The 26518-nt window shown below is 46.5% G+C and overlaps 1 long non-coding RNA gene across 2 annotated transcripts; it reads left to right on the forward strand.

The window, feature by feature from the left end:
* Positions 1 to 21367: 21367 nt before the first annotated feature.
* On the forward strand, positions 21368 to 24441 carry LOC136453704 (uncharacterized). Of its 2 annotated transcripts, XR_010759062.1 has the most exons (6): positions 21368 to 21448; positions 21538 to 21837; positions 22406 to 22593; positions 22838 to 22900; positions 23479 to 23536; positions 24103 to 24441. It is a non-coding gene; the product is annotated as an uncharacterized lncRNA (long non-coding RNA). The 2 variants fall into 2 exon arrangements; XR_010759061.1 differs by having other exon boundaries at positions 21380 to 21837.
* The last annotated feature ends 2077 nt before the right edge of the window (positions 24442 to 26518 follow it).

The raw sequence follows: 26518 nt of genomic DNA on the forward strand, positions 1-26518 counted from the left end.
TGCATAGCCACTAAGTTTGCCCACCAAGCACTTGCTGCTCCTCGAAGTTGCTGGGCGGCAAACGTAGGTTTCTGATACTCCGTGCATGGAATAAGACCAAATTTCTGCTCCATAGTCCAAAGCCAATCATCAGCCTCCAGTGGTTCATCTGCCTTGGTGAACACTAGTGGTCTTATATCTGTAAAATCAACATATGTAGCTTCATGCCGGTTATGATTGCAACCACAGTTTCCCTGCACCATATTCTGATTACTCTAAGCTATCTCTCGAAGCAATCGAGCATTTTCAATATTTACATTGACAAGAGCGGCGATAGCATCAGCTAGATTCGGTGGAACTGATGGCGGATCAGGAATGCCGTCCTCATCTTGTGAAGTACCAGGAATATGCGAACCCCGCGTACGACGCATCTGTTCATAACAAACCAAACTTTACTCACAAGTCTTTATTGAATTTCAATAAGAGCTTACTCCAAAACACATTACATAGGGTTTACTAATTTATACACAAGACCACATCTAAACAAGACTACTTAACTTTAACTAGAACTAACTATTATACAACTCTACTCCTTTCTTCGATCACTTCAAACTTTGGGCTCGGTATCCATTCCAGAAATATTTCCGCCCTCATTATCACTTTCATCTACCATCACTAACTCTTCCAGATCTTCTTCTTCTTCTTCTAATTCATTATCATCGGCAAGGATAACACCTGGGTCCATTGCATTAGCTTGAGGTTCATGGTTTGGATCTAGGAGATTGCTTAGCCTATGAACTTCTTCATGCAAAGTAGTATTATGTTCTTCTAAATCTTCCACATAAAATTCTAGCTCATGAGTTCTAGCTCTAGCTACATCTTCTCTATGCCAAGCTTCATTCCTTCCCTCCACCATACGAACTAACATACATTCGCAATTCCTGTGAGCGGTGGTGAGACGCCTCAATTGATCCTGTAATTCTCCTACCTAGATGGCATCCAAGGACCTATCTCTAGTAACTTGTGCTAACTCTGTAGAAATCCTCTGTATTTCTGCCTGGGGATCAGGCCTAGAGCTGCTACTGCTAGCACCATCGTTCCAATGGACTTACAGGGTGTCATCTTGGTACAAGTCATACTGTAAGAAGCAAGATTAATCCAAGTAAGACAATCTGACAATAGTCTCAATAACAGCAGGGGTGGATTACACAACTCAACCCAAACTCACTACCCAACCCAAACTCAGAGGCGAAGGAAGTAACAAGTGAATTAATCATGATGCATGAATCGTTCTTACGAACAAAAACATCAAAGCTCATAAAGTACATAAACAACAGTTGTTTTTATATAGGGCATAATAATATTACTACTCCACCACACAAAGCCTTTTTAATCAAATAAGGAATGGTGAGAAAGAAATAAGATAAGTCAGAAGCAATTTGGACCAAATTAACAAGTTATACTTATATGTCCTAAATCATTTTGAAGTTTTTGTAAAACAATACAACAAAGACTTTGTAACCATCGCTCTGATACCATTCTATGGTAGAACCTCCTAAATTACAGGGCCCACATGCACCTATCACTGTCCAATGACCTCTGATGACTATGCATATGTTCCTGATAACTTAAGAAGACTGTCGGGTGTCCTCGGGGAACCCCGAATCATCCACGATTTCCGAGCAGGATCACATTACAGAGTCATTGCAGTATTACAACATTTATTTAAATATCTACACCAGAGTAAAAACAACAGAAGTCTTACAATAACATAGTTTACAAACCATTTGTTTCAAACCATACAACTAAGTTCGATAATTAATACAAAACATAGTAGTGGAACGGTATTATAACATAATACAAACACACAAATAGACTGCCCTGCCCAAGGGCCACACATTTACATCTCGTCATTGGATCGAACAACTGTCATGCAACACGGCCCAAAACAGACCTGCTCATGAGGCTCACCTGCAACAAGGGTCAACGAACCCTGAGTACAAAAGTACTCAACAAGACTTAACTGAAATTAAAACTAAGAAGACTCAGGAATGCAGACTCAGGGATTCAAGGTATGGCTTTAGCAATAATCAAAGTTCTTTTGCGTAAAAGCTCTTTAACAAAATTCTTTATATCAACATATAAAACTTCATAAAGATCATATACAAAGCTGACATAATCCACATTGAGATCATGAAACTTCATATCCAACACCTTCTCAAACCATCCTCAAGTTCCAGTTATTAAACTACGATAATGAACAGTTAGTTGAGTCTCCATAACCGAGGAGCAACGATGATTCGAACCGATTAAACCCAGCTGGGGATTCCAGACCACACGACATATGTAGGTCCTCGACCTACATATACCAACCTACCCTCGGATCCTCTAAAACAAGAACGGGTCCGCACCACCCGAGAATACAGTACTCCACAAATCTAGCCTATTGCCACGTGGGTACAAGCTATTCCCGCCATCTCTCTACTCCCAGTGCACGAGTAGCCATTCTCGTAATAGAATAGCCAAGTTAAGGCTTACTGGAGTATGCGGTTAGTACTACAAAGTCTCGCCTCATGCAATTCAACAACAGACGGACTTTAATCGACACAGGCGGAAAGAACCCGCTCAAAAGACCTCCACGTCTTGTGGCTCTCACACACCGAGTCCGCCTGGTCTAGATTTATTACTCCACATTCCCATATCACATGATAACATAAGTAACCAAAGATCCATTTAAAACTTGCTGGTGACAGGTAATCACCCGACTTTTAGCGGTCTAAGCATAGCTAAGCATAACTAGGCATATACGAATTGAAACTGGTAACAAGGTAGATATAGAAAAATAAGGTTGGTAATGCACCAATTAGGTTTTCACTTAACTCCTAATCACTTAATACAGTAAAAAAAAGCAAAAGCGAAATCAATTTGCAAAACACAAGCTAGGTTTAAATGAATCCGAGGCTTGCCTTCGTTGACGGAAAAGTTAGGGTCCAGAGCCGTTCCACAATTATCAAATCCGACCTCAACAGGCGGATTAACTTCCTCAACCACTTGATTAACTACCACGTGCTCACCTTCGTTCACTACATGTAGTAACAATGCCATGTTTAACATGATGCAAAATAGAAAACATGATGCTCGATGATGGATGCAAAAATTAACAACTTGAATACAACTTTCCTTCACGGTACAGTTACAAGTAAAACTAACTAAACCTTTTTCGTAACACTTAATTCTATTGCCAAGAATCATTATCAACTAATGACCCAAGGTCATCACTCAATCCAAAATTCAATCAAAACCTAAATCATTAAAGGTTACTATTTGCTTTTATGAATTAATTATTTAATTACAAATTATGAAATAAATCAACTTGTTCCAATTGACCTCAAAATTTTTGTAAATGTTCATCTCATGATAACTAAGTGGCAAAACAATTTTCATAATTTTTGGATAAATAAATTAGCCTAGAAAAATCATGGAAACTTATTTATTAATTAATTGAGCAATTTTGTCACATTCAGTAAGTACTTAAAATCAACATTTCATATTTTTACTAAATAATATACATCACATAGAAGTCACACAAAAATTTTCATAATTTTTGGAGCTCTAAATAAATCTACACAAAAATAACAAAAACTCATACTATTCATTCAAATCTGAAAAACAAAAAATTCATTTTGAACTCACGGTCACTGACAACCCGACCCCACCTGTATCTTCTACCTCCCGTGTTTGACCACGGCGACGACGGCGCTGACCAGTGATAACTCGCCGCCGATGAGGTCTCCGGCCAAGGCGAAGGTACCAACACACTCCCCACACCACCCCGCATCGATTGAAGGCACTAGCTTAAGCAATTACAGCAAGGATCGAGCTTGACGCCGTCCATGGCGGACACGGTGGTGCGGCTGCGCTACGCCGGCGATGAGAGACCGGTAGCGGTTAAACTAAGCGCTTGGTAAGGATCAGTAGCTCACCCCGAACATGATGGAGCAAAGAGCGAGGTCGGAGGATCAACGGAGATGCTGGTCGACGGTCACAACGATCACGGCGGAGCAAGCGACGATGATGACGATTTTCCAATGACTGCGGTGGACAAAAGGAGTAATCAACCGGTCACAGAGCATCACAAGAACAAGGCAAAGCTGGAGGTACACTATGCAAGAGCAACGGCTCACCAGAGAGTGCTGGCCACGGCGACGCGCTTGCGACGGTGGTGCTGCCGGCCATGAGGAAGAAAGACGGCGAGCGGTGATTCCTGGCGAAATCAAGTGACCACAGTCAGTTGGCTAGGTGTGCAAGGAACTAGCGAAGCTATTGAGTGCTTTGCTGCGACGGCACAGGCGCTAAATCGACGGCGAGGGCTCAACAGAGCAGCGGTGGTGGTGACTAGAAAGTAGAGGAGGAGAAAAGAACGACGGCGACTGCGTCTCGGCCTTTAAAGGACGGCTAGGAAGCAAGAGGAAGCCTCGACGACGCCTTCCCCATGCCAACGCAAAGCTGAGGACGGCCACGCGTGCGCCTGGAACCGAGCAGAAGGTCGTCGGCAATGTAGTTTAAGCGGCGAGCACTGTTCAACTTATTTACAGAATTGCCATTCGTCTAAATTTCCAAATTACTCCCAAATTTATGTAACAACTCAAAAATCTCCAAAAATAAAAGTTGTTCAAAATTCAAAGTTATACAACTTTGCTTTTATAACCACCTCCTAATTCAGTCTACATTTTGAAATGCAAATTTGAATTCAAAAAGGGGACATTTAAAGAATTACACATTTTTAAATTACTTCAAATTTTTCTAAATAACTTTGAAAACTCCAAAAAACAAACTTTGTACAACTCAACAAGCTCTACATTTTTGCTTTTAGGCTCAACCCCAAAATGTACTTTGATTTTGAATTAGGTTTTTTGGGGTAAAACAATTCACCGGAAATGAGGGTTTTCGGAAATTCAAATCCAAACAAAACTTTGAACTTGATCCAAACCATACAAGGCAACACATATAACACAATTGTAAACTTGTTTTAATGTATGCATATCAAAGTTTTCACTAATACGAAATGATGTACAATTCATATGATGATATGGCAGGTTTTAGTATTTAAAACACCCGGGGTGTTACACCGGGCACGCCTATAAGGTGCAACGTCCGGTATATTTCATCAGCGAGGTTCTTAACGAGCCTTAGACTCGTTATCCTCAGGTCCAGAAGCTGCTATACGCTGTTCTGATTACGTCGCGCAAGCTCCACCACTACTTCGAGTATTACAAGATCGCCGTGGTCACTGAGTTCCTTCTGGGGACATCCTCCGCAACAAAGAAGCCAACAGCCGTATCATCAGGTGGGCTGTCGAGCTCGACACTTACTCCATTGAATTTAGAAGCAGATCTACCATCAAGTCTTAGGCGCTTGCTGATTTCATCACTGAGTGGACCGAGATCCAAGAGCCCATCGCCGCCACCTGCCCCGAGCACTGGGTGATGTACTTTGACGGCGCCATTAACATCAATGGTGCTGGTGCAGGTATTATGTTCATTACGCCGACCAAGGATAAGCTCCGATACGTTCTCCGTATACACTTTCCAGCCTCTAACAATGCCACCGAATATGAAGCAGGTCTCCACGGACTTCGTATAGCCGTTGAGCTCGGCATCAAACGCCTCATGGTATACGGAGACTCCACGCTGGTCATCGACCAGCTCAACAAAGACTGGTCCTGCTCCAGTGAGAACATGGATGCATATTGCACAGAAATCAGGAAGCTTGAAGGGAAATTCTATGGTATCGAGTACCACCACAGGTACGCGATCAAAATTAGCTCGCTGATCACCAATCCAAGTTAGGCTCCTCTCACGCCACGATTCCATTGGGGATCTTCGTTCAAGATCTTCTGGCGCCATCCATTAAGGAAGATAAGGAAATTTAGGAAGTTCCCCCCGTCGAGCAGCTGGTACTTATGGTACCTTTGCCGGCCACCGATTGGAGGGAACAGTTCATCAAGTACCTCTCCAGCGTCGAAGTACCCGCTGATAAGACTGAAACTGAACGCCTAATCCATCAAAGCAATCATTACGTGCTGGTGGATGACAACTTGATGAGGAAAAGTGCCAAGGAAGGGATACTGTAAAAATGCATCACCCAAGAGAACGGAGTGAAGTTACTTCTCGAAATTCACTCTGGTTCCTGCGGCAACCATATAGCCTCGAGAACACTGGTCGGCAAAGCTTTCTGAGCTGATTTTTACTGGCCCACGGACATCTCCGATGTAGAAGACCTCGTCCGACATTGTGAAGGATGCTAATTTTTCGCCAAGCAAATACATGTGCCGGCAAAAGAGCTGCATACCATCCTAGCTACCCAGCCCTTCGCATGCTGTGGACTAGATATGATTGGGCCTTTCAAGCCAGCGCTAGGTGGTTTCCAGTACTTATACGTCACCATCGACAAGTTCTCTAAGTGGATCGAGTATAAACCACTAGTCTTGGCTACTACAAAGAAAGCAGTCGAGCACTTCAAAGATATCATCCATAGATTTGGTCTCCCGAACAGCATCATCGCTGACCTCGGAACTATGTTTACTGGCCATCACTTTTGGAACTTCTGCAAAGACCGGTGCATCTCCGTCAAATACGTCTCTGTTGCCCATCCTAGAGCCAACGGCCAGGCCAAACGGGCGAATGGCATGATCCTTGATGCCCTCAAAAAGAGGCTATATTAGAATGGCAGATGGCTCAAGGAGCTACTAGCTGTGGTCTAGGGACTGCGCACTCAAGCTAGTCGTAGCACTGGTGTGTCTCCATATTTCTTGGTCTACGGATCAGAAGCCACACTTCCAGCGGATATTGCCTTCTGAGCACCTAGGGTGGAAAATTATGATGAAGAGCAAGCTGTAGCTATTCGGACAGAGGATGTCGACAGGGCCAAGGAAGAATGCCTAATAACTTGCGTTCACACAACCAAGTATCTAGAAGGCATGCAGAGGTACTACAACCGCAACATCAAAGGTCGTTCATTTGCTGTCGGCGACCTCGTTTTCCGCAGAAAACAAAAAACCGAAGGGATGCACAAGCTCTCCCCCCTAGGAAGGGCCTTACGTGGTCAAAGGGGTTACCCGACCAGGCTCTTATCGCCTATGTGACTTAGACGGAATCGATGTACCCAATTCATGGCATATCGAGCACCTTATACATTTCTATCCTTGAAACGCTCCAGATATGTACTCTCCACTTCATGATGAATAAAGTTTGGGTCACCATAATTTGTCTCTATTATTTCTCCATTATGGTTTAATCTCCACTCACTGTTGCCGAGCTTTGAGCTACTCCATAACGAACTCCAATACGAAAATGCCATAACTACGCCAACCACATTTCTCCAAATCTCTAATGTTTTCGCCAAACGAGTTTCTCCAAATCGCTGAAAACGCCGCACACATTTTCTCCAAGTCGTGGAACACGTTTTCTCCAAATCGCCGAACACGTTTTCTCCAAATCGCTAGCGTATTTCACCACATGTTTCTCCCAATCGCCGAAGATTTTTCTCCAAATCTCTAAGATATTTCGCCGATCAGCATACATTATGTTCTGTTCTCTATAGAAAAGACCCAGTCTCTGATCTCTCCCATCACATGCTATGGGCTCCGCGCTTTGCGTTATGGGTGGTCGGCTGCGGTTCCTTGGTCACGCCTATTCCTCCTACACATGCATGGGCTCCACACTCAACGTTATGGACTATGGGCTAGCTAAGGCCGAGAGCCAAGTAAAGAACTAACTGCTCGGACGCCACTTATTCTACATTTATCTCCAAGTTATTTTGCTAACCGCCGAGCAACACACGTTCCACTCTGCGCTCTATGGAGAAGACACAGTCTCCGATCTCTCCCTACACATGTTGCGGGCTCTGCGCTCTGCATTATGGGTGGTCGGCTGCGGTTTCTTGGTCACACTTGTTCCTCCTACACGTGCATGGGCTCCACGCTCGATGTTATGGACTATGAGCTAGCCAAGGCCATAGGGTTTAGTAGCGAACTAACTAGTCGGACGCTACTTATACTACGTATAATTGCGTTATGGTTAAAACTACGAAGATTTTTTCACCGAAATACAAGCAAACTGCATATACATGCACGCTATAACATTTATACACATACATAAATGTTTTTTGCGCTTTCGTGCGTTCTAACTACACTGTCTAGATATTACAGATGATAATCTCCGAGCAGATCACCGAGCTTCGCCATCATCGCCCGTCCACCAAATAGGTCGATGTCGCTGACCAGCTTTTTCACCGCGTCCTCCACCTCATCTTATAGCTGCTGGGTCTCCGCCTCACCTAGCCCTTCGTTGAATCTGGCCCTAATCGCCAGAAGGTCAATGGCTGGATAGTGGGACCGAACCACCACAAGGGCATGAGTAGCGGTGGTAACAATGGCGTCGCGGTTGGAACTCTTGAAGTTCTCCCATGCTGTCTTGCACCTCTGGATGATGGTGTCTGAACGCTGTGGCCTACCGTTAGGCTAAGGAGCCGCCTCCAGGTCAACGCAGTCGAGCACCAGTTTAACTTCGATGACTACAGTGTCAAACTTGTCCCTTTGGGTCTGGGCGTCCTGCTCCAGCACATCGAACTGTGCCTTGACACTCCGACTGTAGTCTGCAAGCATTACAAGGTTCCATCAAGCAAGGAAACTGCTTCAGCAATAACTTCAACCAGGAAGTACTCACCATTTAGTTCCTTGGCTAGTTTGTCTGCTCGCCCTATCTCCTTTGCCTTCTCCTCTTGGAGTTGTTTGAGGGCTTGGCGCAGCTAGCCGAGCTTCACGTTTTGCTCTACAAGCACAACGGTCATCACCCAAAATATGGTTGTTCAGTAATACAAAGCACATTCACCGATATACCGTACCTGCTTTATGCTCGAATACACTTTTGAGCTGCTCGGATTTCTATTCTAGTTGCGTGGAGGCACTCGCCAGCTCTTCAGACTTGCACCGCAGCTGCTCGGACGCAGCCACCAGCTGTTCGGACAGGACCCCCTTCTGGTATCCCTGGTCCCACGCATTGGACTCAGCGAGGTCTCACTCGCACCGGGCCCTCTAGATGTTTCTCCCCATCAGGTTCATCGCCTCTCTAAGTTTTTCATTCTCCTTGGCGAGGGGCTCCATCCTCTTTTATTAGCTGGTGCCACTACTCGGCAGTCTGAGTTATCCCCTGCAAATGCACAATGATAATGATGAACTTCGATCTCAAACGTCACAGATGAGCATTCCAGATGCAGTACTGACCTCGAATTGTTTCATCACTCCGGCAAGGGCGGTCTTCAATCTCCTCATCTCCCTGGTCGTGTCTTCCTCCTCGATAACCACCACCTCGTCGCCGCGCTTGTGGAGGATTCATACAGATTGGGGTCGAGGTTCGACGTGCTCGATCTTTTCCACCTCATCCTCTTCCGCCATAGCTCGAGGCTCCACCGAGGGGCTCCGTGGCCAGACAGCGGGTCCGACCATGCCCTATGATGCCTCAGAGGGCGCCGTTTGCTCCTCGGGCACCACCGGCTTCACCGCCCCAGACTCCGGCGCATCACCGGCAGCTCCAGCCTCTGCTCCCGAAGACCTGATGGTTCCCACCATTGCCTCGGGCACTATCGCCGACCCATCCATTATCAACGCCACTCGTTCGTCATCACCAAGTCCGCTAGCAGTGGTGGTTGACTCCTCATCCAGCTGTCGAGCACTCAGGAACTCCGGGACAGGAGCAGCCGGTGTTACCTCCTCTGCTCTGGGACCAGCCTTTGGTTGCTTGATGGTCTAGACAGGTGGGGTTGGATCCTCCACACATTTTGCACTGCATCAGTTCAGCTCGTCAGTCGCCAAAGAAGCTAAGGAACGACGACAAAGTGACTCCAAGACAAGGATACTTACGGTTTGGTCTGCCGGTATAATTTCTTGAACCGGCGGTGCCTGCCCAAACCTCCAGCCATGTCATTCGGGTCGATGCCTACATCTTGGGGTGGAGGTCCCACCTCCTCCACAGTCAGCCTCTGCTCTGCACGTCGCTCTAGGACTTCCTCCGCCTGCTACTTGGGGATTCCTGTCGCCTGCTGCTCGGGGGCTTGCGTCACCTGCTGCGCGGGGACTCCCCCCGCTCGCTGCTCGGGGACTCCCCTCGCCCACTGCTCGGGGACTTTTTTGCCTCTCTTAGCTTGTTCCTCCGTGCGCGTGCTGCGCGGAGGTGCTTCAGTGCTCGGTGGAGGAGCCACTAGAATTTCGTCATCATCCGACCACTCGAACACCACGGTCCTTCGTGTTCGAGTGGTCTGGTCGCCATCAAGCGAGATGCCGCCCGGTTTGAGGGGAGCGGCGGCCGCCATCTTCCTCTTCTTTTGGGTCAGCTTGTCTGCCGTCACCCTCTTCCCCTGGACTTTCTCTAACACCAGGGATGGACTCTCTGATGAGACGCTGACAGTTTCCTCCTTAGGCTATGGTGGTGGCCGGGAATCTACTCCCTTCGGCCAATCACTCCTCGGGATGCCCGATAAGTACACCGCTCTTTCCTACGAATGCATCTTTGCATAAGTGAATCAGTTCACTGCTCGGCAATAATCATGGATACAAAGCAGCATGAGCAAAACAATCGAGATGGTTACTTGAGGAGGCTGATTTATACAGTTGAAGGCCCTCGTTTGCCTTGACATGCTGAACGAGGCATTGGGAGCGAATAGCTCTATGACCTGCTCTAGCACATCTTTCCTCGTTAGTTGCTCCGTCCTCTCCTAGGTCCCGTCGTCATCACCCTTGAAGTCAAAGCCTAAGTGGGCCCTCTCCTTGTAGGGCTGGACATGGCGCACTATGAAGCTTGTCGCCACCAGTTCGTCATTAATCTCCATGCCTTTAATCAAGTCGAGAAGCTCCCTCACCTGCTCCATGTCAGCGTTGTTCGGTTTCTCTGACCAGCTCTTCTGGCTCTCCGCGATGTGGTGGACGTCATAGCGGATTGCAGGGTGGCTCTGCTTCATGTAGAACCACCTGGAGTTCCATCCTTTTAGAGAAGTGTTCAGTGGTACATTAATGTACTCGCTGGCCATCCCATCCCAGAGCTATAGATATACGCCGCTGACCACCTTGGAACCACCGCCGCCCTTCTTCTTCAACCAGAATAGATGTCTGAAAAGGTTGAAGTGCAGCAGAACCCCTAGATACGTCTCACAGAAATGGATAAAGACTGAGATGTGCAATATGGTGTTTGGGTGAAGATTGCACAGACTAATCGTCTAGAACTCCATCAGATCCCGCAGGAAAGGATGAACAGGGAACCCCAACCCACACCAGAAATAATCCTCAAACACTATAGCTTCATCAGTGTTAGGCATCGAGAAGGGCTCACCGCTGGTTGGCCGCCATTCGGCGGTGACGCGGTCTAGAAGAACACCCGCCACCATCATCTTGTTGAGCTCCACCTTCCCCATCTTCGATGGCACCCATTCCTCGTCACGGCTAGCTCCAGCGGCCGCCTTCTTCGGCTTCATAGAACCCTTCTTCGATGCCATTTCTCAGATCTAGTTCGAGATTGGTGGCGGATGCGCGTGTGGATGTGAATCAGGAGAAGCAAGAGCCGAGGAGGAAGATGAAATGGCAAAGGGGCAAAGGTATGAGCGCGAGGTGCGGCGGCGCAGTTATAAAGCACTCCCCCCACCTTTTCGCATTCGAGGGTTTTTGGGAAACCGTTCCCACGATTTGTGTTTCTTTGAATTCCTCGCAAATGAAGGTGGGCCGTTACCTGGGCCCTGGCGCAGCCCCGGCCCGTATCGCTGATTTATCTCGGCAATGTGTTATGGCTCGCTGAATATTGGCCAACAACTCCGCCAACCGTTACGACTCAGTAATTACTATTGTACAACCATTACTCCGGTGTTTTCTCCGCGGTTCTATTTTCTCCAAGTTGACTGCTATTTCTGACCTTAACACCACGTGACCATGTCACCTACTATCAGGCTCAGGGATTAAGTGGGCATACTTCATCTTGTGGTGAATGTGCTTTTCAGGGCTACGACCGGGGACTGGCTTCCTGCTCAGCTGGTCTTGTACTTTTCTTCTACTTTGGACCCTGGCACCACATGACTACGTCATCTACTGTTAGGCTCGGAGACTAAGTGGGCACACTTCACCTCGTGGTGAATGTGTTTGCTTTATTCTAGAAGACTTCGCGCCTCTTGAAGTTGAAGAAGATTATCTCCTTTTCTCGTGGTCGGACTCTAAGTGGGCACACTTGATCCATTGCGAGGAAATTTTCGATTCCGAACTTGAGCTCCTTACACCCTTATGGCAAGTTGTACTTGGGTTATACTGCTCGACTACGGTTCACGCTGTTCGGCTACGGTTCATGCCGCTCGGCAACTGCTCACAACTGCTTGGCAACTCATCACGATGGTCGGACCATGAGTTTGACTGTTTGGCTTTGTTCGCACATGCTCAGACAAGAACAAGACGGCGTTGCACAACGGGTACAAGGTGCTTGGGGACTAGCTGTGGGGGGGTACGACCCCGGATACCCACGGTAGACCACATGGGCTACGCCCCTAGGGGCGGTCCAACCCACAAGACGAAGCCTTGCGGGGCACGACTCTGCTCGGTGCCCCTTGCAAGACACCAGGAAGATATCTTGAAGATACTACGAGATCTGTTAGGATACGTATGATCCTAAGATTCCTGTAATCTATTATTACTTTCCAGTTATCTCTCAGATCTAACCGACTTGTAACCCTGCCCCCAGACTATATAAGGCGGGCAGGGACCCCCTCCAAACTCACGCAATATCATACGATAGCTAATACAAACCAACAGACCACAGGAGTAGGGTATTACGTCATACCAACGGCCTGAACCTGTCTAACTCATGTGTCTTTGTTGCCTTCTTGTTCTTGATCACACGCTTCTCTGCCGATCAATCTACTTTCGTGGGATACCATTCGAAGGACTGCCGACGATATTCTGTCGACAGATATATACTACTATTTATTCTACAATTAATATGAACAGTACAATATATATGACTACTATTATCACTCCTGTTTATTCATAGCTTTTTATTTTGGATTTTATTAAACCACCATCTGTCCTAGATTATAGGTCGTTTAGACTTTTTTGGGTACATATCTTTTACTATACGTCTATATATATGATATATCTAGATATATAATAAAGTAAAAGTTGTGTATTTAGAAAACCCAAAATGACTTATATACTAGAACGGAGTAATAGACTCTATGGATTGCTCCATCGGCGTGTTTTTTTTCATTTTTATTTTTTATTCATTTCAGAATTTTTAGACTCTATCGATAAATGTGGTGGTTTTTTAAAATACTGTTATATTAATACAGTAGATAGATATCATGATTCTTAAAGGGTTCATGTGCTCGCATCGAACCCTAAGTTTTCATATTTATTTGCAGTCCTAACAAAGTTAGGATATTTATACACGATATCATGATAGTATACGACGGAAAATCAGCACGAATAAAATATTAAACTCTGACATGCTTTGTTCGGCTGCCATTATAAGCTATAAGCCGGCTTATCAGCTATGGTACAATATTTTACTCTCCCAACAAATCAGTCGTACAAATCAGCACAAACGGCTTATAGACCAGTCGAACAAAGCCACATAGTTCAATATTGACAACTTTGTTTGTCCTTTGCGAGTGGTTTGGTACAGGAGGTCCTTTCTTACATTGTGTCAAGTATCTATTTGCCAGGCTAATACCATGTCCATAACGAAAGAAAGGAACCTATGTGGCTGCCAGGTGTCGATATTAAGCATACACCTTTCGTCCAAGTGTAGTTTTGGATAAACATCTTGACAACTCTATAATACACTTATTTTAGGAAATAATTAGAGGCCGGACGTCTGGCCCCAGGCCCACGTTCGGTGTCCCGTCCCTTGCGTAACAGAGCGTCCACCACGCCCGCATAACAGGGGAGCCCGCCCGCCCGCCCGCCGCCCCCACGGGGTGTCTCAACCTCGCCACGCCCGCATCACCTGCAGCGTGGCTCGCAGCAAGCCGGTCATTCTCCATAGCCAGCTTCCGCATCTCCCCGCATCATGCCACAAGCTTCTGCTCCAGGACCACCGTAAATCATCTACTAAAATATGTCACAAACATCACGTTTATGTGTTAATGCATATAATAAAGTGAGTAGATCAATTTCCGTAACTCAAAATAATCCACAAAAATGTGAAATGAAAGTTGATTCGATAGTCGTGTTATATCACTTAGGGTTTAAAACCAATTTTTATTAAACAAAAATGCTATAGAACATGTATGTGATACTTAAATAAAGTTTGAAGTACAAACTTTATAAATGACGATGAAATACTTGAGGTCGAAGAATGATATTACTAGCTAATATTTCCACTAGCTCAGAAATCGCAAATGGAAATCAAATTCAACTCAAAAACTTAGAAATTTTTAAGTCTGCCAACAGTTAGACACTGCTATGTTTAGCAATTTATTGTGAAAGATTAGGTTAAGGAGTGGTGTAGTGTTATAGCTCGATTTGGTAGTCTCATGTGCTATCTTGAGCATGGTGAAGATGGTTTAGGTCCTAAAGTAATCGTTTGGTCGTGTTGAATGCTTTAAAATTCGTGCGTGTCACTGTCTCGGGTTGATTGGCGCCGGGTGCGCGGTCACTGTGCGGTCTTATCACGCCGCGCACATGGCCGCATCCGGTGCAGTTAGCCGTGCAACCGCGCTTGGCCGGTCGAGCCGCCTAGGCTCTGCCAAGGCCGGCCACAGCGAGCCGCTGGCCCCGCGCCCTGCTGCTCTGCCTCACGCTGTTGTCTTGGGTGGCGCCGTGGTCGCGCTACGCTGCCGTCGCATCCGCACAGTCGTCACTACTCGCGTCATGATGCTACCACTGCCGTCGCATCGTCGTCACGTCCATGCTGATCCGCTGCACCTCTGTGCTGTTGCCGACTCTGTGCGTGTCGCCTCTGCCGTGCGCACGTGGGCGAGCCGCCGTCGCCATGCCATTTATGGCACTGCATCACGCGCATTGTCCGTAGTGCCGGCGCGTGGACCTCCCGTTCTCGCCGCTTGTGTCCCGCCAAGGCAAGGACGAACCGAGCCCACCTGCTACGCCGTCTCTCTCTTCCATCTTCTCCCTCTGTTTTCCATCACCGTCGCGTCGCGTCACGGTGAAGCCAGAGAGTGAGCATCTCTCATCAATTCCTCGTGCTTGCGTCTCCGCCTTCACGTCCCCTCTCCAGCCAACCCCACCCCGCCTTGACTCGCATCACACCGAGCTCCAATTTTGGAGCTTTGCCGCCGTCATGCCGTTATGAACCGTCGCCGCCCGCATTGTGGCCAGCTGAAAGGTCCTAATATGGCTAGAGGAGGGGGGTGAATAGCCTATTTAAAAATCTACAAATCAACAAGAGCAATTTGATTAGTATGACAAATAGCGAAATGCAAACTTGCTCTAACTCTACAAGGGTTGAAAGCCACCTATCCAATAATTCTAGTTGCAATGATTACTAGGCACACAACTTGCAATGTTACTACTCGCTAAGAGCTCTCAATCTTTCTACTCTAAAGAGCTCCCCTAGATGAACTTAAAATAACAAAGCAAGCTCTCAATTCTAATTACACTAAAGAGCTTGCCACAACTAGTTTGCAAGAATATAAATGAGTGAGTAATGTGATTATACCACCGTGTAGAGAAGTGAACCAATCACAAGATGAATATTAAACCAATCACCGAGAGAATACCAAATGGCAAGAGACAACCGATTTTCTCCCGAGGTTCACGTGCTTGCCAACACGCTACGTCCCCATTGTGTCGACCAACACTTGGTGGTTCAACGGCTAAGAGGTGTTGCACAAACCTCGTCCACACGATTGGACACCGCAAGAACCTACCCGCAAGTGAGGTAACTCAATGACACGAGCAATCCACTAGAGTTACCTTTCGGCGCTCCACCGGGGAAGGTACAAATCCCCTCACAATCACCAGAGATGGCCACGAACAATCATCGACTCGTGCCAATCCTCTACCACTGCACCAAGCCATCTAGGTGCTGGCAACCACCAAGAGCAACGAGCGAATCCCGCAGCGAAACACGAATACCAAGTGCCTCTAGATGCAACCACTCAAGCAATGCACTTGGATTCTCTCCCAATCTCACAATGATGATGAATCAATGATGTAGATGAGTGGGGGGACTTTGGCTAAGCTCACAAGGTTGCTATGTCAATGCAAATGGACAAGAGAGTGAGCTTGAGCCGGCCATGGGGCTTAAATAGAAGCCCCCACGAAATAGAGCCGTTGGGCTCCTCACTGCACTGAACACGGGCCGACCAGATGCTCCGGTCAGATTGATCGGACGCTGGACCTCAGCGTCTGGTTATGCGATGTGCGCCACATGTCATCAGCTTCAAACGTCGATCGCTCGATTTCAACGGTCAAGTGATGACCGGACACGTCAATTAGAAAGTGACCGGACGCTGGACCTCAGTGTCTGGTCGTTTCCAGTAAGGTTCCAAACGCGAATTTTCATGACCCGACTGGACTCACCCAGCGTTCAGTCACTCAATGTCTCCTCTATGCGCCCTACGTCAGCGTACGTCAGCACTGACCGGACGTACCCTGCCAGCGTCTGGTCATTTTTAGCCCCAGCGTCTGGTCGAAGACCGAAACACGCGCTCACTGCTGCTACTGACCGGACATGTCGGTCCAACAGAGACCAGCATCCGGTCACTTACAGTGACCTCTGTCTTTTCTGTCTAGGGCGCCGGTGGCACCGTCGGACTGTCTGCACTCTACGGGCGGACACTCCGTCGGTGAAGTTTCTTACCTTTGCTCAAATGTGCTAACCACCAAGTGTATCACCTTGTGCACATGTGTTAGCTTATTTTCACAAACATTTTCAAGGGTGTTAGCACTCCACTAGATCCTAAATGCATATGCAATGAGTTAGAGCATCTAGTGGCACTTTGATAACCGTATTTTGATACGAGTTCCACCCCTCTTAATAGTACGACTATCGATCCTAAATGTGATCACACTCGCTAAGTGTCTTGATCACTAAAACAAAATGGCTCCTACAATTTTACCTTTGCCTTGAGCCTTTTGTTTTTCTCTTTCTTCTTTTCCAAGTTTAAGCATTTGATCATCACCATGCCATCACCATCGTCATGATCTTCACCATTGCTTCATCACTTGGAGTAGTGCTACCTATCTCATAATCACTTTGATAAACTAGGTTAGCACTTAGGGTTTCATTAATTAACCAAAACCAAACTAGAGCTTTCACCAGCCTCCACCACTTCACCCCGCGCTAATTCTTCTGCACAACTAGCTTGCCTTGGCTAACTCTTCATCATGCGCATGCTAGTCGCAGCTCTAGTGCCGCCTCCTCGATGCTACCGCGGCCGTGCCTTTGTGGTCTGCCATTCACCTCGCAGCGTGCATGTGGCCAGCCTCGCTCGGGTTGTCTCCGACCCAGCCGGCTTCTTAGTAAGGTCACTGGTGAGTTGTCGTTGCTCACCCGCTACCCCTATCGCCTTGTTGTTTCTACGGCTCACCAGAACACCATCGCCATTGCTGCAGGGTGCCCGTCGTCGTGGAGAGGTCCTTCTATGGCGTCCCGGCTCATGCAACCACCGCCCACCATCTCGCGTCGAACCCTAGGTGGGCGTCGGCCCCGTAGATAGGTCAGCGTGGGCCCCGTGTGGCCGGCGCAAGTGCTAGTGCCAGTGCCACCACTCGTCACGCCGGAGCGCGCGGGGATGGCTGAGGGCCTTGCCGTTGTAAAGAGGAGAAATATCTGAGGGTTTCATTGTAAAGTCGTTGTCTATAGAAATAGTAACGTGGACTATAGGTTGTTCTGATCATAGTCTAGGGGCATTTTTGCAAGAGTGCCAGCGCGCGCATGCTTCCTCGTCGTGGGTCGCCTCCACGCGTGGGCCGCGCCTTACCTATGGGCCACCGCGCGCTCATGCGCGTGCGCGCGTTGCGCCGCGTGGGCCGTGTTGGGCCAAAATCAGTTTAGCTTTTTCGTGGAGAATAGAAATAGATTTTCATTTTAATTTTGAGCTAAACTTTGGTAATTAATATAAAATAATGTAGGTATCCAAAAATTGTGAAACCAATTTTGTTAAGTTCCTAAAATTGTGCTCTATATGTTAGTGTATTTAGTTCATGTATATACTTGTTGATACAAGGAGCTATTAAATCATTTGAGAGTGCTTAATAGTATTAGGTTAAATATTGTAGAAATTTTGTGGTAAAATGGTGATAGCTTTAGCTTTGAAAATTTTACAGTAGCTTCATGGTATTATTATGTGCTCACTATAATTTTTGTAGCTTTAGAAAGACTTAACATAAGGATAGTTAAATGCTCTTTGTTTTAAATATACATTAAATCATTAGTAGAAATAGAGATATATCCTTCATTTCTAAAGCTAGGTGTTTGTTAGTTGAACCAACACTTTACTTGATGAAGATGATAGTTAGCTTAGTGCCTTAGTCATTAGAGCTAGCTTAGTAGTTTACCATGTGTATTCATATTTTAAGAGTTGTTGTTGCTGAAATGCTAAGTGTTGTATCATCATCGTATGCATGTAGAGAACGAGTTGGCGGAGATTGTGACCATCGGAGATCGTGACCATCGGAGATCACGAGTTTAAAGAGGTGATCGAGGAGTACGAATAGGAGATTCTAGTACAAGAGCAAGCCCCAAAGCCACCAATGACTAACTTTGCTGATACCGCACCTACCCAAGGCAAGCCCCGGTGCATAACCCATATTTTGAATGATCACTGAATATATATGTGATGTGCATTTACGTTACATGATTTATATTGAAACTATATGCATAGATAACCTACCTATGAGTCCTACTAGCATAGGTCGAGTAGCTGCTATGCTTAGGCTATCGGTAGCATGAGTAACCTGTCGTTACTCACAATAGGTGATTATTATTATCACTCTCATGATAAAATGGTAAAAAGAAATGGAGATCGAACAGTGATATGGTATGGATATTGGTGGGTGTAAGAGGTTGTGTTCCACGGCCAACGGGGTATAGCTTGGTCACACTGTTTTTCCTATCCATATCGGTTAAGGACCGTCCGTTGCATTGGATTCTAGTCAGGTCACAGACTTATTATCCTGAGCACATACTTGCTTATGGAAGCGGGAAGGCTCGTTGCTCTCTTGTCGTAGGTTCTAGCTCTTTTTGGACCAGTTGATTGGAGGCGGGGATGGTGGAGGTCTAAGCACCACACTGAGTCCGGGACTCAGGTGTGGGGGCTTGGAGTCCAAGTTTGAACGGGGACCTAGACCCCTTGACAGAAGAGTAGTGGGTTGGTCCTGCTTGTGCCTAGGGTACAAGCGGGGCATGTGTTTCGGGGTACCTAGCTAGGCTATATTGATTCATGAATCACCATGTAATACGGTACGACTTGTCTACGATCTAGCACCGTAGTAAGAACTAAAAGATGAAAGATGGTGAAATGGATCTGATTGCTCAACTCTGGCTTGAAAATAGAACATGTGCTTACATGGAATGGCTAGATAATGAACTAATCTTGACTACTAATAAGAACATCCATAATGATTCACCACTAGTAAGGCTTTTCGTAAAAAGGAAACCCAGCAAACCATAAAGCTTATCATATCTTTTAGAGCCGGAAAGTTATTCCCACTAGTCGGGTAAGTCTTGCGAGTACATTGTGTACTCAGGGTTTATTTACCCCTGTTGTAGGTGCAGCTTGAGGAGTAGCTGATGTGTGGAGGATTCTTCTGGTGGGCACAGACGGATCCTTGTATCTTATCGTTAGATGTTTATTGTAATTCCGCTGTTTAAATTCCACACTCTAAACTTGGTATTGTAATAATGTATTTCCGAGAACTCTTATCGTATGAAATAGACTAAGTAATGTAAACCCGTTCTCATTATTGGATCCTGGAGGAAAAAATATGGATTGTTCGAGTTCTCCCTTGGGGTGTGCTCGACGGAACCGTTCGATGTAGCCAACTTTTGGGGTGTTTAGTGTCTAGTGGAAGACGAACGCCTCTGAAAATATGCTATTTTGGACGGTTCTGCCACATTCGGCGGGGCCAACGGAGGTAGCATGTCGTACGGGAACGAGCCGCGTGCGCTAGCGCGGATGTGACCCTGTGCGTCCTTCGATGGAGCTAGCGTTGTCGCCAGCTTACCAACTGACACCGCCATGGCTCTCATGCTAGCTCTCTCTTCCTCACTCAACGGTCCTACATTGAGTTCTACTTTTGTAACACTCACATGAAATAATTACAACATATGTCTAAAAAAAGATGAAATATTTGGAACATACACTTGCAACATAGCCATTGCAAACACATGCAACATTCAGATAAAACACTTGCAATATACGTCTGAAACAGATGAAACATTTGGAACATATTGTTGCAACATTTATGTGAAAACATATGCGAGCATTCAGATCAAAACGCTTACAACATACGTCTGGAACAGATAAAATAATTTAAACAAACGCTTGCAACATATGCAACATGTGCAACATCCCTGATCTACTTTTGCAACATCTATAAAAAAACAATTGTAACATATCTTTAAAACGACCAAAACATCTGAAATATATATTTGTAACGTAGAGCAGGGAGGCCTGGGCCAGTCGATTCCGACTGTTGAGGTGGGAGCCAGCGATGACGCAAGCACCACTAGCATCCGGCACTACCCAGAACATTTTTCCCCCTACGGTGTGGAGTACTCCCCTCGGCTGGGAACCTCCCGTCACGGGTGATACTCCTTCCCTCACGGGTGCAGCGAACCGAGACGGAACAAGCCTGTACCGAAAACCAAGTCCGCGCCCCCGAAAAGCAAAACTCGCGCGCTGCAATCCAGGGTATGGCCCATGCGTAAGAGAGGGAGCGAAAAGAAGGGCGTGGTCGCGCGGGTGGGAGTGGGAGGCGCGTCCAGCGCGAGCGAAAAAATCTCCCCACCCTCATATCCTTTCACCTTCCCACCTCCCAGACTCTGAGGCCCTGTTTGGTTGAGTTGTGGCTGTGGGAAAAAGTTGCTGTGGGCTGTGAGCTATGGAAAAGCTGCTGTGGGCTGTGAGCTGTAGAAAAGCTAAAAGCTGTTTGGTTAAACAAGTATAAAATATACCTTTTATCTTTATCTCTCTTAAAACAACTATGGAAGAGTTTTTTATTTTACCAATTTCGAAAAGCAGAAAGCCAAAAGCCAAAAGCAGGGTCAAACCAGCTTTCAAAAATGAACTACAGAAAAACAGCTGCTTCTAAAAAAGCACCCTCCAAAAACAGTCCATTTAGTTGAGCTTTTGGCTTTTGAGGCCAAAAGCCAAAGTCAAAAGCCCAACCAAACAGGGCCTGAGTCTTCTCCCCGTTCCCCTTTCCTTTCTCTCTCTCCACTCGGCACTGGCGGCGGAGCATGGCCAAGCGCAGGCAAGGACGCAGCTGTCACGCGTCCATGGATCTGGTGAGTCGAGGTCCCCCCTCTCTTCTCACGGCTTCTCCCTCTTGTTCCTCCTCAGGACCATGGTGTCACGCCGACACCCGGCACCGGCGCTTCCGCGGCGCGCACGCGGGCGAGCGGGCGCGGCGCGAAAGGAAGACCGCGAGCGCGCTACCCGCCGGTCGCCGGTCTCCCTCCTCCCCGCCGGTCGCCGGTCTCCCTCCTACTGCCGGCCACTCGCCTCCCCGATGACAGCTGCTCGTCTGCTCCCCTCCCCGCGAGTGCGGCTGGGCGCCTGCTCCCGCCGGTCGCTTCCCTCTCCGCTGGGCGGCTAGTCGCCCGACGCCTGCTCCCACCGGCCGAACAGCTGCTCATGAAGGTAAGGACTTGGATGATTGGATTTGCCGTCCCCTGCTCAGCTGTTGTATTAGCTTGCCTCCTCTGTACTGCTGTACTGCTAGTCTGCTAATGTTGCCTCTTGCATGAATGCCTGCTATACTGGTACAGTGGTACTGCTAAGTGCTAATATTGCCTGAATGCCTGAATCCCCATGTATTACCTGATTGCTTGAATCCCCATGTAGGCATTAGCTACTGAACTGTTTGTATATTAGCTGAACTACATCTATCTATATTTGTATAGGTCATTGCCTGAATCTATCCGAGTTACAGAATTACAATGGTAGTGTTGTTTAGATTTTTAGCTGATATGCTAATATGCTCATTGCCTGAATCTGTAATGCTAATATGCTGATTTTTAGCTGATATGTCATGGTTTATCTTTTATGATGCATTCATGTGCGTCTTAAACTTATGAACTGCTGCTGCGTGCCGTGTTTTTCTTCTTTTGTGAGAACTATGTACTTTATGAACAAGTGCTTTATTTATGAATTGTGTTGTACTGCTGTCCTGTCCACTTATCTGTGCTTTAAAATTCGTAATTCCCAGCTGCTGGTATGTTCTGATGGATGAGAGGTGGATGAAATCATTCAGATAAGTGTGAACTTGCTATTTTCTATTTTTTTATGAACTGCTGCTGTCTATTGAGTATTGACAACCTATCGATCCTTGCTGTAGGAACTAGGAACAAGAAGAACATCAATTTTGCATGAAGTCAAAGCCAGTAAGCCACTAAGGTATGTCTATTGGTCCTCTCTTTTTATATACTGTATTCAGCTACTCTGTCTCTATTTGTAGAATTTATTCAGCTATATATATGCTGTGTGCTAATTTGGCAAAATGCCTAGACATTGTGAAGCACTAACTGTACTGTGTGACCACACTCAAAAATTACATCGGATCTGGTTTAGGTGCATTTAATTTTTTGCAGTTAACCTTTGTCCAAGTATATGCATGATGATGGTTATTCTTTGCCTGTAGTTCATTTCTCACAAGGTTCAAGTTGTCATGCCATCTGACATGCTTAGGGGAAGAAAATAAATGGTAAGATTAACCTTGGTCCAAATATAGATTATATCCAGATGTGCAGTTTATTTGTCCTCACTAAGCTTTGCCTTATTACGAACATGCAGCTGCTGCATAGTGCCATGCACTTATATGTTTGTACTCTGTAGAAGTTTGATTAGGTAAGACAACTTTGTTTGATACTATCACAGCTTGATGCCTGAAAAGGTGCAGAGTAAAATCTGAAGTTTAGTCCGTGAGTGTTTCCTGAACTCCTGATCATTAAGAAAGGCATGTTTCCTAGAGAGAAGCCTAAGTGCCTAACCCTTCAAACCGAAAAGAAATTTACATGATTTCTATATTTGGTGAAAACTTTGTTTGAATAATTTTATTCTGGTGAATGCCTATTGAGGTGCCAAAACAATGAACAGAAGTAAATAATCTGTACTCCTGGTTTTACTGCAGTAAACAATTGATGTAAAGGCATGTTCTAATAGATGTGTATCCAGGTGTGCAGTTTATTTGTCCTCACTGAGCTGTGCGTTATTACAAACATGCATTGGTTGCATAGTGCCATCCAACAAGAAGCTACTTCATCCATTTGTTCTGTTTTGCAGCTATCCCTGCTACATGGCATTAGACTATCCGGAATTCGTCACGAAGCTTCAGACCTAGGTGTGTTCTTTTCTGGAAAAGCTAATGTTCAATTGTTCATTTGACATTAGTGCTACCTATGTCTGGATTAATGGATTTTGCTAGATATTTTAGATAATGAGATAATCATTTGGGCTAGATATCTTCTGGAGGTGTTCATCTAGCTGGGAGCTTAACAGAGTACAGCTCTGTGATTGTTTTAGTACATTTCAATTGTATAAAATACTGAGTGTTCTACTCTTATGCTAATGGTGCCTGTTGCTCTGCCTTAGTTGACATTTAGCTGATATGCATTTATCCTGTGTCTGCAGTGAAACCCCTCTATTTCAGTATGCAATCACACCTGATGTATGCCAACCGTGATTTGAATTGATCGTAGATTTCATATGTACGATTTCCTCTTAAACAATCAGATCCTCTCAATATCATCTCCTTGCCAACTTGATGCTTAGGCAACAATCTACTTGATTAATCTATCTGCATCCATATGAAATTGGAAATTCAATCGAGCTTGGTTTCTCCAACTTAGTAAAGGTTGCCCTTCCAACTTGAGTTGCATCAGGACTCATTAACTATATTCCTTGTAGGGTACTGGATATGATGCTTCTAGATCGCTCAGCGACAGCAAAAGAACATGAAGACTCATTAACTATATTCCTTGTAGGGCACTGGATATGATGGCCTGTTAGGACCTATTAGGAAGCAGTAGCTTAGGTCAAGGACTTGTTAGGATCGTGACCTGTTAGGAATGAAGCATTGCAACTTAAGTTTCCTCCTGACTTTATTTGATGGTAGCTTCATGTATGACTTGGGTAACAGTAGCTTCATGTAGCTTGATCCAAGGATGATGTAATATTTTAATGATGATTAAATATTGTATTGACATTGCTGAATGTAAATTTATTGCCTTCTTGTGGTGGAATAACTATTTGAGTTGATGTGATATTAATTTGCATAATAATTTAGGTGGTATGTAGACAGACAGTGAGGTTGAGACCTGTCCTCACGGTGTAGTACTGAGGGGGAAAGAGTCTTCCCTGACGGTATACTACTGACAGGGAATGTAATAGGCTTTCCTGACGGTTAAAAAGCTGGCAGGGAAAGTTCAAAATTTCCCTGACAGGAGACTAACCGACAGGGAAGGTATTCCTGACGGCACATGTAAAAACGTCAGGGAAAGTTTTCTGTGACGGCAGAAATCGTCAGGAAAGACTGACTTTCCCTGACAGTTATTCCCTGGCGGCAACCGTCACGGAACATCATCCCTGACGGTTCTGTCCGTCACAGAAAAAATTACCTGTGGCAGTGCGGCCGCGCTCGTGGGTGCCCTTGGCTCGGCCGGGGACGACCCGAGGCGCCCCGACACGTGCCAGCGGCCATCGGTAGGGGCGGCTGCGGCGAGGCATCCCGGCGACATTGGGTGTTTGGGAAGAGGCCGGGGAGGCGCTCTGATGTCAACGGACGCGAGATAAAGAGCGAGAGATAGGGAGAGCAGAGGCAACGCACGTGCAGGATAGGGCAGGGGCGAGGGATGGAGGTACGACGGGCGGGGCGAGCGACATGAGGCAGCAGTGTCACAGGCGAGGCGCGCGTCGCTGGCAGGAGCGAGCAGCGTGGGCGGAAGCAGGCGAGGCAAAGTGTGGTGCGCGATATCCAAACGGACGGACGCCCATATGTTAGCATTATCGCTTATTTTAGGCCTTGTTTGGTTCCTGGCAGATAGCAGCTATATGGTATCTTTTTTTATCCAAATAGGTATGCATGGTGAACTAAATAGTTATTCGTTAGACCTCTGAATAACAACTATTTGACTAGTTTGATAAATCAGATAATGGCCCTGTTTGGTTTACCTAAAAAAACGGCACTATTCAACTTGTTTTTTCAGCCAGAATATCATTTTTTCTCGTAATATTTCAGCCAAAACAGTATTTTTTAGCCAAATTCAACCAGGCGAACGGGCCAATAGCACCTAGGAACCCAACCTTATCTCTTCCGTGACCGTCTCGCACTCACACCGTCTCGTACTCGCAGCGTCGCACGCCCGTGCGGGGGTGCTCGCCAGCACCGGCGGGGACCTCGCTGTTAGATATTATGGGCTTGGCCCATTTATTTAATATCTCTATTAAACTCTATGGTCCGTATATGTACATTAATGGTTTTATACCATATGAGAATTTAATCGAGAGGCGACTCTACTTAAATACTTGATCATTGATCGATCTATTTGAGAAGTAAAAGTGAATCACCTGGATGCCACACGCGCGCGCGCGCCGCCGCCGCCCGGCCCGAGCCCGTGCCCGTGGGCGTGGCAGGCGGCGGCGAGCGGACGGGCGGGCGAGGCCTTTATTTTTGACACTCAGTTTCCTGTGACAAATTGATTGGAGGAGTTTCTGTTAACTCCCGTGACTTCTGGCTCTCCGTCTCCGTCTCTCCCACCGCAGAAGGGAGGTGTGACCCCTCGGTGCCGCCGGCTTCTCGTCTTCTGGCCTCTGCCTATAAAACAAATCCTCCCTTCTCGGTTAAGCTCTCTTGGCGAAGTACATCACTTTCCAGCAGCGCAAGTTCTTCCCGTTCCACCTCCGGCGAGCACTAGAGATGGAAGAGTAGGCCTCCGGAACGCGTCTCCATCGTGGGCTTCACCTGCTCGGGTGAAGACGGGCGATTACGTTTTTGGGGAGTGTCGGTGGTGGCACGACTACTCGCTGGTGAACCTGTAGCGGTGCCTCTTCACGGCGTCCTTTTCTGCACTGCATCGAGCGGGACGACTACAACAACAAAGCACCACCATGGCCTTTCCTGGTGCGAGCGGCTCTGCCGCCTCTTCACGGCGTCCTTTTCTGCACTGCATCGAGCGGGATGACTACAACAACAAAGCACCACCATGGCCTTTCCTGGTGCGAGCGGCTCTGCCGCAGGGTATAATCTCCTTCACCCTTTTCTGAGTTTCATTATCAATATCATGGTGTTCCTAGGCAATACTGCTTTCATATTCAGCAATGCTCT

This window comes from Miscanthus floridulus, chromosome 5 (genome assembly GCF_019320115.1).
Source record: "Miscanthus floridulus cultivar M001 chromosome 5, ASM1932011v1, whole genome shotgun sequence".
Taxonomy (NCBI): domain Eukaryota; kingdom Viridiplantae; phylum Streptophyta; class Magnoliopsida; order Poales; family Poaceae; genus Miscanthus; species Miscanthus floridulus.